Source organism: Gossypium arboreum, chromosome 10 (genome assembly GCF_025698485.1).
Source record: "Gossypium arboreum isolate Shixiya-1 chromosome 10, ASM2569848v2, whole genome shotgun sequence".
NCBI classification, from domain to species: Eukaryota; Viridiplantae; Streptophyta; class Magnoliopsida; order Malvales; family Malvaceae; genus Gossypium; species Gossypium arboreum.
In genome coordinates, this window is record NC_069079.1 from 83,041,800 (window position 1) to 83,053,107 (window position 11,308).

The window sequence follows — 11,308 nt, forward strand, 5'->3', positions numbered from 1 at the left end:
CTTAACTAAAACTATACATTTTTTTTTTAGCTCTTTAACTTCTCGAGCTAAAATTTTGATCGGTTCTTCACTATACAACACATCTGGCTGAATCTCAACATCAACTGGTGAAACTACATGTGAAGGGTCTGACTGATACTTTCGTAACATCAATACATGAAATACATTATGTATTTTCTCTAAATCTGACAGTAAAGCGAAACGATAAGCCACTGGCCCAATCCCTTGGATGATCCTATATGACCCGATGAATCGTGGACTAAGGTTTCCTTTTTGGCTAAAATGGAAAACTTTTCTCTAAGGCGATACTTTTAAAAACACTCTGTCCCCGACTTGAAATTTAATATCTTTTCTTTTCAAATCTTTATAAGATTTCTGATGATCAGAAGTATCTTTCAAACTATCATGTATTACTTTGACCTTTTCTTCGGTTTCTCGAATCAAATCAACACTGAATAGCTTTTTCTCACTCAATTCAATCTAGTATAATGGATTTCTACATTTCCAATCATACAAAGCTTCATATGAAGCCAATTTAATACTCGTCTGATAACTATTATTGTAGGCAAATTCAACCAACGAAAGAAATTTCTCCCAGCTGCCTTCGAACTCTAAAATACAACAATAGAGCATATCTTCAAGTACCTGTATCACTCGCTCAGACTGACCAAAGCCTGTGGATGAAATGATGTACTGAAATACAGTCAAGTAGCTAGAGCTTCATGTAATTTACTCCAAAATTGAGAAGTGAACTGTGGATCTCTATTAGAGATAATAGACACTGGGACACCATGTAGCCTAACAATATCAGAGACGTATAGTTCTGCCAACTTCTCAAGTGAGTAATCTGTACGTAATGGAATGAAATGTGTAGATTTAGTCAAACGATCCATAATAACCCAGATAACATCTTTCTTCTATGGAGACAAAGGCGATCACAATACAAAATCCATCGTAACTATAATAGCCTGATTTTGGGTCTAGTTGGAACAGTGGTTTCAGGACCACAAATCTGACATAGTAAAGTTCACTTTTATTATATTTTTATAGTCTACAATTTCACGGAAAATTTCATGAAAATTTTGTTTGAAAATTTCGACGTTTGGGCACTCAATTTAGTCAAAAGGACTAAATTGTAAAAAAGGGCAAAAGTGTAGTTCTACATGTTATAGGTGTCTGATTGTTATGAAATTTTAAATTGGAGGTTCTTAAAAGGTAATTAGACCATTGATTAAGTTTTTGGACAAAAATGGACATGAAATAGGTGACATAGAATATTTTAAGTTAAGGGCATTTTAGTAATTTGGTAATTAAATGAATTAAAAAGCCAAATTAAAAGCAAATTTTTGCTCATCTTCAACCCCTTGGCCAAATTTAACATAAGGAAGACATATATAGGGTTTTTCAAGCTTCCAAGCTCGATTGTAAGTCCGTTTTAGCCCTATTTTTACTGTTCTTAACATTTTTGAGATCCTTGTAGCTCGGATTAGCTATTTCTACCATTATTTTGAGCTAGGGTTTGTGTTTAAAAATTTACCCATGGAGACATGCACGCGTTTGATGTTTTATGGAAGAATACAAAAGTTTGGGGTGTGATAAACAACTTTTACTAAGTGATTTTTGATGAAATTGCATAAAATGACCTATTTGTAAAAGTTCTAAAATTATGTGTAGAAAATGTGATTTAGTGAAATATGTGAGCTACTATAAGAGGTAATTTGAATCGGCTAGGCTTAGGATTTGAGAAAAATAAGTGCTTTTCATCTTACGAGCCTAGGGGTAAAATTGTAAATATGTACTTTAGGGGCAAAGATGTAATTTTTCTATAATGTGATTTTTGGACTAAATTGAATAGTTTGAGTATTAAATGAGTTAAATGTGTTATTATAGATCAAGAAAAATAAGGAATTTACCTTGATCGGGGAAAAGAAAAGGACCGAGGTAAGTTTGTATGAAAATAATGCATTATTTTTACTTACGTTATCACATTTTATTATGTTTTATGAAATGTTGCTGAATATTGAATGAAATTGACAAGTATTGAAAAGTGAGAAACTTCTCAGTTGAACATTAGGAACAGAATAGGATACAAGTGACACGTCACTAGTGACTCAAGTGTGGTACTATGTGAATGCCACTTTGAGAAGAGATAGCTTGGTCACAAGTTTGGTACTATGTGAAGGCCACTTTGTGAAGAAATATAGCTTTGGTCACAAGTGTGGTACTATGTGAAGGCCACTTTGTGAAGAAGGTAGCTTTGACTACAAGGATGGTACTATGTGCAGGCCACCGGGTATCCGTTATTATTCAGATGTGTTCAACGAGAAATGACTAGGTGTAATTGAATGTGAATATGTGATGAATAAGTGCAGGTATGTGTGTGTAAACTTGTGAGAAATGTGCTTGATATGTGATCAAACATTGGTAAGATTGGTATGGAGTAAGTGTTACAATGAAAGTTACTTCAAAGAAAACATGAAAGAGTGAAATTTAGTAATAAAATAGTGTTGGACAGCAACAGTTGTGTGACTATTAAAAATCACAAAAAATGGTAGAAATCGAATTAGAGATTGAATAAGATATGAAATTAAATATTATTGAGTCTATTTTCATATAAAGGAAACAGTGTAAGCAAAATAATTTCATATTATGAGATATTTGGATTTTTGTGAGACAGAGTCAGAATGATTTCAAAATCCCTTATTCTGATTTGGGAAAATCATTAAAAATTGTAAAAAAAATAATTATGGGTTATAATTTATATTCATAAAATACTTAATGATTTTATATTGGATAGAAACAAACAAAAACATCATCCGAATCCCGTATGAGGAGATAATTAATTTTTATTGAAGAGGGGTCGGAACTATCAGATAGTGAAACAGGGGTGACTTTGAAGAATAAACTATACTTATTGGTTAATCCAAAAATTCTAAAAATTTTATGGTAAGAATATATGCGAGTCTAGTTACTGGAAAAATTAGCTAATCTTGATTTGGTGTTCTATAGCTCTAGATATAAATTATTTAGTGACTGTGACTAGAATAGATAACTTGTTTCAAACTTGAGTAAATAGTGGATCTATGTGTAGTTATGATTGTATTATTTTGAAAACATATTTTGAGGATTTATAAAAGCATGTTAATCATTTGTTTATTATTTACATACCTACTCAGTCATCATTTGGAAGAAGGCTTGCTTAGCCTCTCCTCCCTGACTACTAGAAATAGGTCTAGAATCGGCCAGCACTACCCCTTGAGCTGGAGCGGGCGCATTGCCTTCCACATCGTCAGCTATGGATCGTTCGAGATCTATTTTCTATATAAAAACACATTTTAACAGTCAGGAATCATCACACTATTATAATTCATCTCACTATGTTAGTCTTAGAATCGACTAAACCTGTAACACCCCGTACCCGAATCCGTTACCGGAGTCGAATACAAGGTGCACACAGACTTAACTTAATTGTTTTCACAGTCCATAAAAAAAAAATTTCCAGACAAGCTGGTTACTGCATCACTGTCGCCTTAAAAATCATATCTGGAGTTTCAAAATTTGAAAATCAGTTTTGTAATTTTTCCCTGAAACTAGACTCATATGTCCATCTACAGATTTTTTCTAGAATTTTTGGTCGAGCCAATTCGTACAGTTTATTAGTTAATGTAACACCCCAAACCCGAGACCATCGCCGGTGTCGGACCCGAGGGTTAACAAACCAAGTTCACATGTTTTTGCCCACCAATTTGACATTTCCAGTCAGGCTGGAAAACTGCGTCACTGTCGCCTTAAAAATCATATCTCGAGTTTCAAAACTCGGAAACTGGTTTCGTAAATTTTCCCTGAATTTAGACTCATATATACATCCATGGATTTATTTCTAGGATTTTTGGTCGGGCCAATTGGTACAGTTTATTAGTTAAAGTTACCCAAGTTACAGGGATCGACTGCTCTGACCTTCGCGCGGTATAACTTGAATATCTCTCTGCACAGGGCTTTAATGCTGGTGTCGTTTGTTTCTAATGAAACTAGACTCAAAATGGAATCTGTACATATAAGGTATATCTCCTAATTATTTTTGGATAATTTATAGTGAATTTTAAAGTTGCGACAGGGAACCCAGAAACCATTCTGGCCCTGTCTCACAATAGCTTTAATATCTCTTAACCTGTAACTCCTATGACCGTTTCGTTTCTTCCATATGAAAATAGACTCATCAAGGTTCATTTACATAGCTTATTCACTATTTGATTCCATTCCTATGAATTATGGTGATTTTTCACATTCACGCCACTGCAGCTGGCAGCATCTGTTTTAAGGTAGGACTTACCTATTTGGTAGTCTCCATGATTCAACTAATCTTGCCATACATAGGTTCATATATGATCATTTTAACCATGCCAATGGCTGATCATATGACCAACATTCCCATTTCCAAACCATAGCCACATCATGACCCCAAATATATATACATACAACCCACAATAAGTCTAAGTTCATGCTCCCCTTTTCGAGCCATTTTCGCATGGCCATACATACTTACATTACAACGTATTTAACAAACAAGAGGTAGTCCTATACATGCCATCTCAAGTTCAACCAAAAATTTATACCAAAATGGAGGCTTGATAGTGTGGATGACTTCGACTTCAACGATCCCAAATCCGATTGCCTCGAGCGAAATCTAGAAAACTAAGAGCCAAAGCAACGGGGTAAGCATTTTATGCTTAGTAAGTCTCAAGGAATATAATGAACTATAATTTACAGCAATACATTCACATAGCCAAATGCATCATTTCATTAATACACATTCTTACTTCATACTTCATCATTGTATAAGTTCGCAAAGCATCAATCAATTCAATAACTGAAATTCATTAGTCGATTGAGCGAATGTTGCTCAAACACGCCGACTTTCCAATGCACATATAACGTACCTTATCCTTTGGGCTGTCCGAGTGTACTAATTAAATTCATTTCAGCAACCAACACTCACCTCCAGCCCAAGATTCTTCGGAATATAACCGGATATAATCACGTGCACAAATGCCTTCGGGTCTTAGCCCGGATAGAATAACTTCATACGAATGCCTTCGGCCTTAGCCCGGATATAACCACTAGCACAATTGCCTTCGGTCTTAACCGGATATAATTTCCAGCATAATTGTCTTCGGCTTAGCCCGGATATCATTCAATTTCTCATGCACACATACATCAATAATCATTGGACATACATATTTCATTTTCGTTACTAAGGCTCAAACACAATTAATATCATTAGCATATTCGCCTTGGGACTTAGCCCGGTGGAATTCAATTACTCATACACACATAATCAATAATCATACACATCCATATTTCATCTCACATAATTCAAGTAAGGTCACTTCTTGAGGACTTACCTCGGATGTTGTCGAACGGCTTTTTCGGCTATTCGATCACCTTTTCCTTCCCTTGTCCAATTGTGGCCCTCTTAGCTCTTGAGCTTAATCTTGATGCAAACTTAGCCAAATCTCCTTCTAGATCTCTTCCAAACCAAGCATGAAGCAAAATCCTCCTTCTTCCTTAGTTTTGGCTCAAAGAAAGGATGAACAAATTTTTTTTTCTTTCCTTCTCTACAACTCACGGCAATGGGGTATGCCACTCTCTCACACACATTTTTTTTCATTCTTTTCTTACCCATGCTTATTTGTTTACTATTTCTCCCTAATGCCCAACAAAACATGTTTCATGACATGTTTGACCCATATTTCTTTGTCATGGCGGCCATTACTTGTAGAAAGGGGAATTTGACATGCAAGTCCATTATTTTGCATGCATGCTTTAATTAGTCATCACCTATTTCCCTATCGTACTTTCAAAGTTCACTACTAAGTCCTTTCTTAAAATTTAGCACCTAATTAATAAAAATCGAGACACGAAATATTTACGCATACCAATTCCACATACAATAAGTACGGAATATAACACTTAATTATTCTTGTGACTCGGTTTCGTGGTCCCGAAACCACTCTCCGACTAGGGTCACATTCGGGTGTCACAACTCTCCCCACTCAAGAGATTTTCGCCCCTAAAAGCTTACCGTAAATAGGTTCGGATATCGCTCTCTCATTGAGTTCTCGGTCTCCCAAGTAGCTTCTTCTATCCCGTGCTTGAGCCATAACACTTTCACTAGCGGAACCCGCTTGTTTCGCAACTCTTTCACTTCTCGTGATAGGATACGAATTGGTTCTTCCTCATAACTCATATTAGCTTGAATTTCAATTTCGATGGACTAATCACGTGCGATGGATCGGATCTATAACGTCAAGCATCGAAACGTGGAAGACATCGTGAACCTTTTGAGTTCGGGGCAAAATCAAACGATATGCCACCGGACCGACTCGCTCGATATCTCATATGGCCCAATGAACCTCGGGCTCAACTTGCCCTTACTACCGAACTCGAGTATTTTTTCCAAGGCGATACCTTGAGGAACACTTTATCACCCACCGATACTCGATATCCTTACGCTTCATATCCGCGCACGACTTCGACGATCAAGGCTATCTTCAAACTTTCACGGATTACTTTCACTTTCGTTCGGCATCCCTAATCAAATCCACCGAAAATCTTGCTTTCACCAAGCTCGGTCCAAAACAATGGTGTACGGCATTTACGCCGTACAAAGCCTCGTAGGGTGCCATCTTAATACTCGATTGAAAGTCGTTGTTGTAAGCGAATTCAATCAACGGCAAATACCGCTCCCATGAACTACTAAACTCGAGGACGCAACATCTTAACATATCCTCAAGTATCTGAATTACCCGCCGGATTGACCATCGGTTTGGGGTGGAAGGCGTTTGAAATGCAACTTGGTACCCAAAGCTTCTTGCAACTTTTTCCAAAACCGCGAGGTAAATCTCGGATCTCTATCCGACACGATAGAAATAGGCACCCGTGTAATTTCACAACTGAGAAACGTACAATTCCGCTTAATTTGTCCATTGAAAAATCCGACGCACGGGGACAAAGTGGGCCGACTTAGTCAATCGATCTACCACGACCCAAACCGCATCCTTCTTACTTGTCGACAATGGCGGTCCGGATACAAAGTCCATTGTGACTCGATCCCATTTCCACTCGGGTATCGTGATTGGTCAAGTAATCTCAAGGCACCGATGTTCCGCTTTCACTTGTTGACATATTAAACATCTTGAAACAAAGTCGGAGATGTCTCGCTTCATACCATGCCACCAAAATCGACGTTTCAAATCATTGTACATCTTCGTACTCCCGGTGGATTGCCATTCGGCTACAATGGGCTTCATTGAATTATCGAAATGAGTTCAATTCTTTGGGACACACAGACGACTTTTGAACCTCAAACAATCGTCATCGTCGATTTGAAACTCCGAGTCCTTGTTCGAACACACGCAGCCCGCTTTTGCAACCAACTCGTCATCGACTTTTCGAGCTTCTCGAATTTGGTGTGTCAATAATGGTTTGGCTTTCATTTCAGCCACTAACACACCGTCGGATCGGATAGACAAGTGCACATTCATCGTCGTAAAGTGAATAACGATTTACGACTCAAGGCATCCGCAACTACATTCGCCTTTCCGGGTGATAGTCAATGATCAGCTCATAATCCTTTAACAGCTCGAGCCAACGTCTTTGTCGCAGATTTAAGTCTCGTTGGGTCATCAAATACTTGAGACTTTTGTGATCCGAGTATACATGGCACCTTTCACCAAATAAGTAATGTCGCCAAATCTTTAAGGCGAATACGATGGCGGCCAATTCGAGATCATGAGTCGGATAATTTTTCTCATGTGGCTTTAATTGCCTCGACGATAGGCCACAACTCGACCTTCTTGCATTAATACGCAACCTAACCCAAGTAGAGAGGCGTCGCTATAGATGACAAACTCCTTGCGGACTCGGGTTGCACTAGAATTGGGGCTTCATCAAATAAGTTTTCAGTTGATCAAGCTTTTTGGCATTTCTCCGTCCATTCAACTTAACATCCTTTTGGAGAAGCCGTCATCGGCGTGGCTATCGTTGAGAAGCCTTTACAAATCGTCGGTAGTAACCTAAGCAAGCCCCAAAAGCTTGAACCTCAAGAATATTTCTGAGGCTTCCAATTTAGTATGGCTGAAATTTTATTCGGTCGACTCGAATACCCGGCGCAGATACCACATGACCCAAGAAGCTTACCTCTCTTAACCGTAACTCACACTTGCTGAACTTAGCATATAATTGCTTGTCCCGTAAAATTTGCAAAGACTAACCGCAGGTGTTCAAGATGTTCGGTCTCATTTCTTGAATAGACCAAGATGTCATCAATGAACACGACTACGAATCGATCCAAATATGGTCTAAAGATTCGATTCATTAAATCCATAAATACCGTAGGGCATTAGTGAGCCCAAACGGCATCACCAGAACTCATAGTGACCATATCTCGCTCAAGGCGCCTTGGGCACGCCTCAATCTCGGATTCGCAATTGATAGTAGCCCGATCTCAAATCTATTTTCGAGAACACCGAGGCTCCTTCGCTTGATCGAACAAGTCATCAATACGTGGCAACGGATATTTGTTCTTTATCGTCGCTTTGTTGTCGACGATAGTCGATGCATAGTCGCATGGTTCCATCCTTCTTCTTCACGAACAACACCGGCGCACCCCAAGGCGAAAAACTCGAGCGAGCAAAACCTCTATCCACCAATTCTTGCAACCGAAGTTTTCAACTCCTTCAATTCCGTTGGTGCCATACGATACGGAGCTATCGAAATTGGGGTGGTACCGGTACCAATTCGATGCCAAATTCTATTTCTCGAACAGTGGTAAACCCGCAATTCTTTGGGAAAACATCCGGTATTCACAAACCATGGGCACAGATTCGGTTTCTTCTCGATTCCTTGTCATCGAGTACGACGCAAGGTACGCCGCACCCTTTTCTTACATATTTCGGGCCAACATCACGATATTACATTGGCAACCCTTTAAGTCCGTGGACTCAACCCGAATTATTTCATTATTCGCGACTCAAATCGATAGTCTTGCTCTTGCAATTTACAACCGCATCGTGCATGGTCAACCAATCCAAACCAAGAATAACATCGAACTCATCGAATGGCAAAAGCATTAAGTCCGCCGGAAAACAAGAACCTCGAACACTAGGGGACTTTTCTTGCACACTTTGTTAACAAGCACGTAATGACCCAAGGGTTTGACACCGAATTACAAACTCAAGAGACTCAATGGGCAAAGTCTTATGGATGCTAAGGTTTCACATATATAAGAATGAGTAGAACCGTGGTCAATCAAAGCAATTACATTTGTATTGAAAAGAGTGAAAGTACCGTAATAACATCCGAGAGGCAAGATCCTCGGCGTGCGCAGATGGCATAAGTCCTAGCAGAGCACGAGCCTCGATCTGATGGTAGCATCTCTAGATCCTCTCGACCGCCAATCGACATTGCCCATATTTCTAGGTGGCCTACCTCGAGCAAATGGTAGCACCCGGTTTGCACTCGACTTGCATTCTGCTCATGCATCCTCGGGCAATCCTTCATAAAATGGTCGGCCGATCCACACTTATAGCGAGGAGCGATCACGAAACCAACAGCTCCCGAATGCCATTTGCCACAATGTGGACACTCCGTCCTCTCTCGGCGATCATTTCCGCCACCGCAATCGAGGTGACTCGTGTGGTCACAGGGTCGATCGCGTCCTCGTCTAGAAAATCCCAAACGCTCTAGACCGGCTCGCATCATCTCGAAATCTCTTCGATGCTTGTTGAAGAGACTTTCCGAGGACCTCTTCGAATTCTCCAATCCCCACATCAGCTTTTTGTTTCTCCTTTCTAAGCTCTTGGCTTTACAAGCTCGCTCAACAAGTACTACGAACTCTCGATCTCGAGAATGCCAACAAACATCCTTATATCATCATTCAGCCCATCCTCAAGCGTTTGCACATAATAGCTTCGGACGAAATGCATTCTCGCAGCATCTGGCTAAGCCTCACAAACTTTCGTTCAGTAGTCAGTAACGGACATAGAACCTTGCTTAAGATCAAGGAACTCCCTCCGCTTTTGGTCGATGAATCTCGATCGATATACTTTTTTGAACTCGGTTAGAAAGAATTCCCAAGTCACTTGCTCTCTAGGCACCACGAAGTCGAGTACTCCACCAATAGTAGGCGGACTCGCGTAGCAAGGAGATGGTACATTTTAAGCACTCATCGGGTGTACAGGATAGCTCATCAAGCACCGGATAGTGTTATCTAACCATAATTCAGCTCGCTCGGCATCATCATCATCCGTAGCCTTAAATTCAGTGGCCCCATGTTTTTGAATCCTATCGATGGGGCTTACCCGACCTTATTGGGTCACCAACGGAGGTATTGTAGGTGCGGGGTTGCATTCGTCGGGAATGGAGGTGGTGGAGTACCGTGTTGGTTCGAATGTATTGATTAAACCATTCGCTCATCACACTATAAAAGGCTTGCTTAGCCTCGTCATTAGGATTGCTGGCCATAGGTTGAGAGTCCGCCGGCGCTGTCCCTTGCGCGGGAGCAGCGCCACACTCTCCACATCATCAGCTATCGCTTCGGTTGGGATCGGGATCCATTGCTATAAACAAACATGAAGTCAAATTGTCGAATTCATCACACTATCGATTCATCATTTAATGGCATGTATAGCTAGACCCCAAACACATCACGGTAGTCCTAGAATCGACTAAACCGTGGCTCGATACCAATAAAATTGTAACACCCCAAACCCGAGACCATCGCCGTGTCGGACCCGAGGGTTAACAAACCAAGTTCACATGTTTTTGCCCACCAATTTGACATTTCCAGTCAGGCTGGAAAACTGCGTCACTGTCGCCTTTAAAATCATATCTCGAGTTTCAAAACTCGGAAACTGGTTTCGTAAATTTTCCCTGAATTTAGACTCATATATACATCCATGGATTTATTTCTAGGATTTTTGGTCGGGCCAATTGGTACAGTTTATTAGTTAAAGTTACCCAAGTTACAGGGATCGACTGCTCTGACCTTCGCGTCGTATAACTTGAATATCTCTCTGCACAGGGCTTTAATGCTGGTGTCGTTTGTTTCTAATGAAACTAGACTCAAAATGGAATCTGTACATATAAGGTATATCTCCTAATTCTTTTTGGATAATTTATAGTGAATTTTAAAGTTGCGACAGGGAACCCAGAAACCATTCTGGCCCTGTCTCACAATAGCTTTAATATCTCTTAACCTGTAACTCCTATGACCGTTTCGTTTCTTCCATATGAAAATAGACTCATC

The 11,308-nt window shown here is 39.8% G+C and overlaps 1 long non-coding RNA gene across 1 annotated transcript; it reads right to left on the minus strand.

Annotated features, from left to right (window-relative positions):
• Positions 1-4,453: 4,453 nt before the first annotated feature.
• LOC128281716 (uncharacterized) lies at positions 4,454-5,436 on the minus strand. The gene is made up of 2 exons (XR_008271978.1): positions 5,403-5,436; positions 4,454-4,692 (listed from the first exon to the last, which is right to left on the minus strand). It is a non-coding gene; the product is annotated as an uncharacterized LOC128281716 (long non-coding RNA).
• Between the last annotated feature and the right edge of the window lie 5,872 nt (positions 5,437-11,308).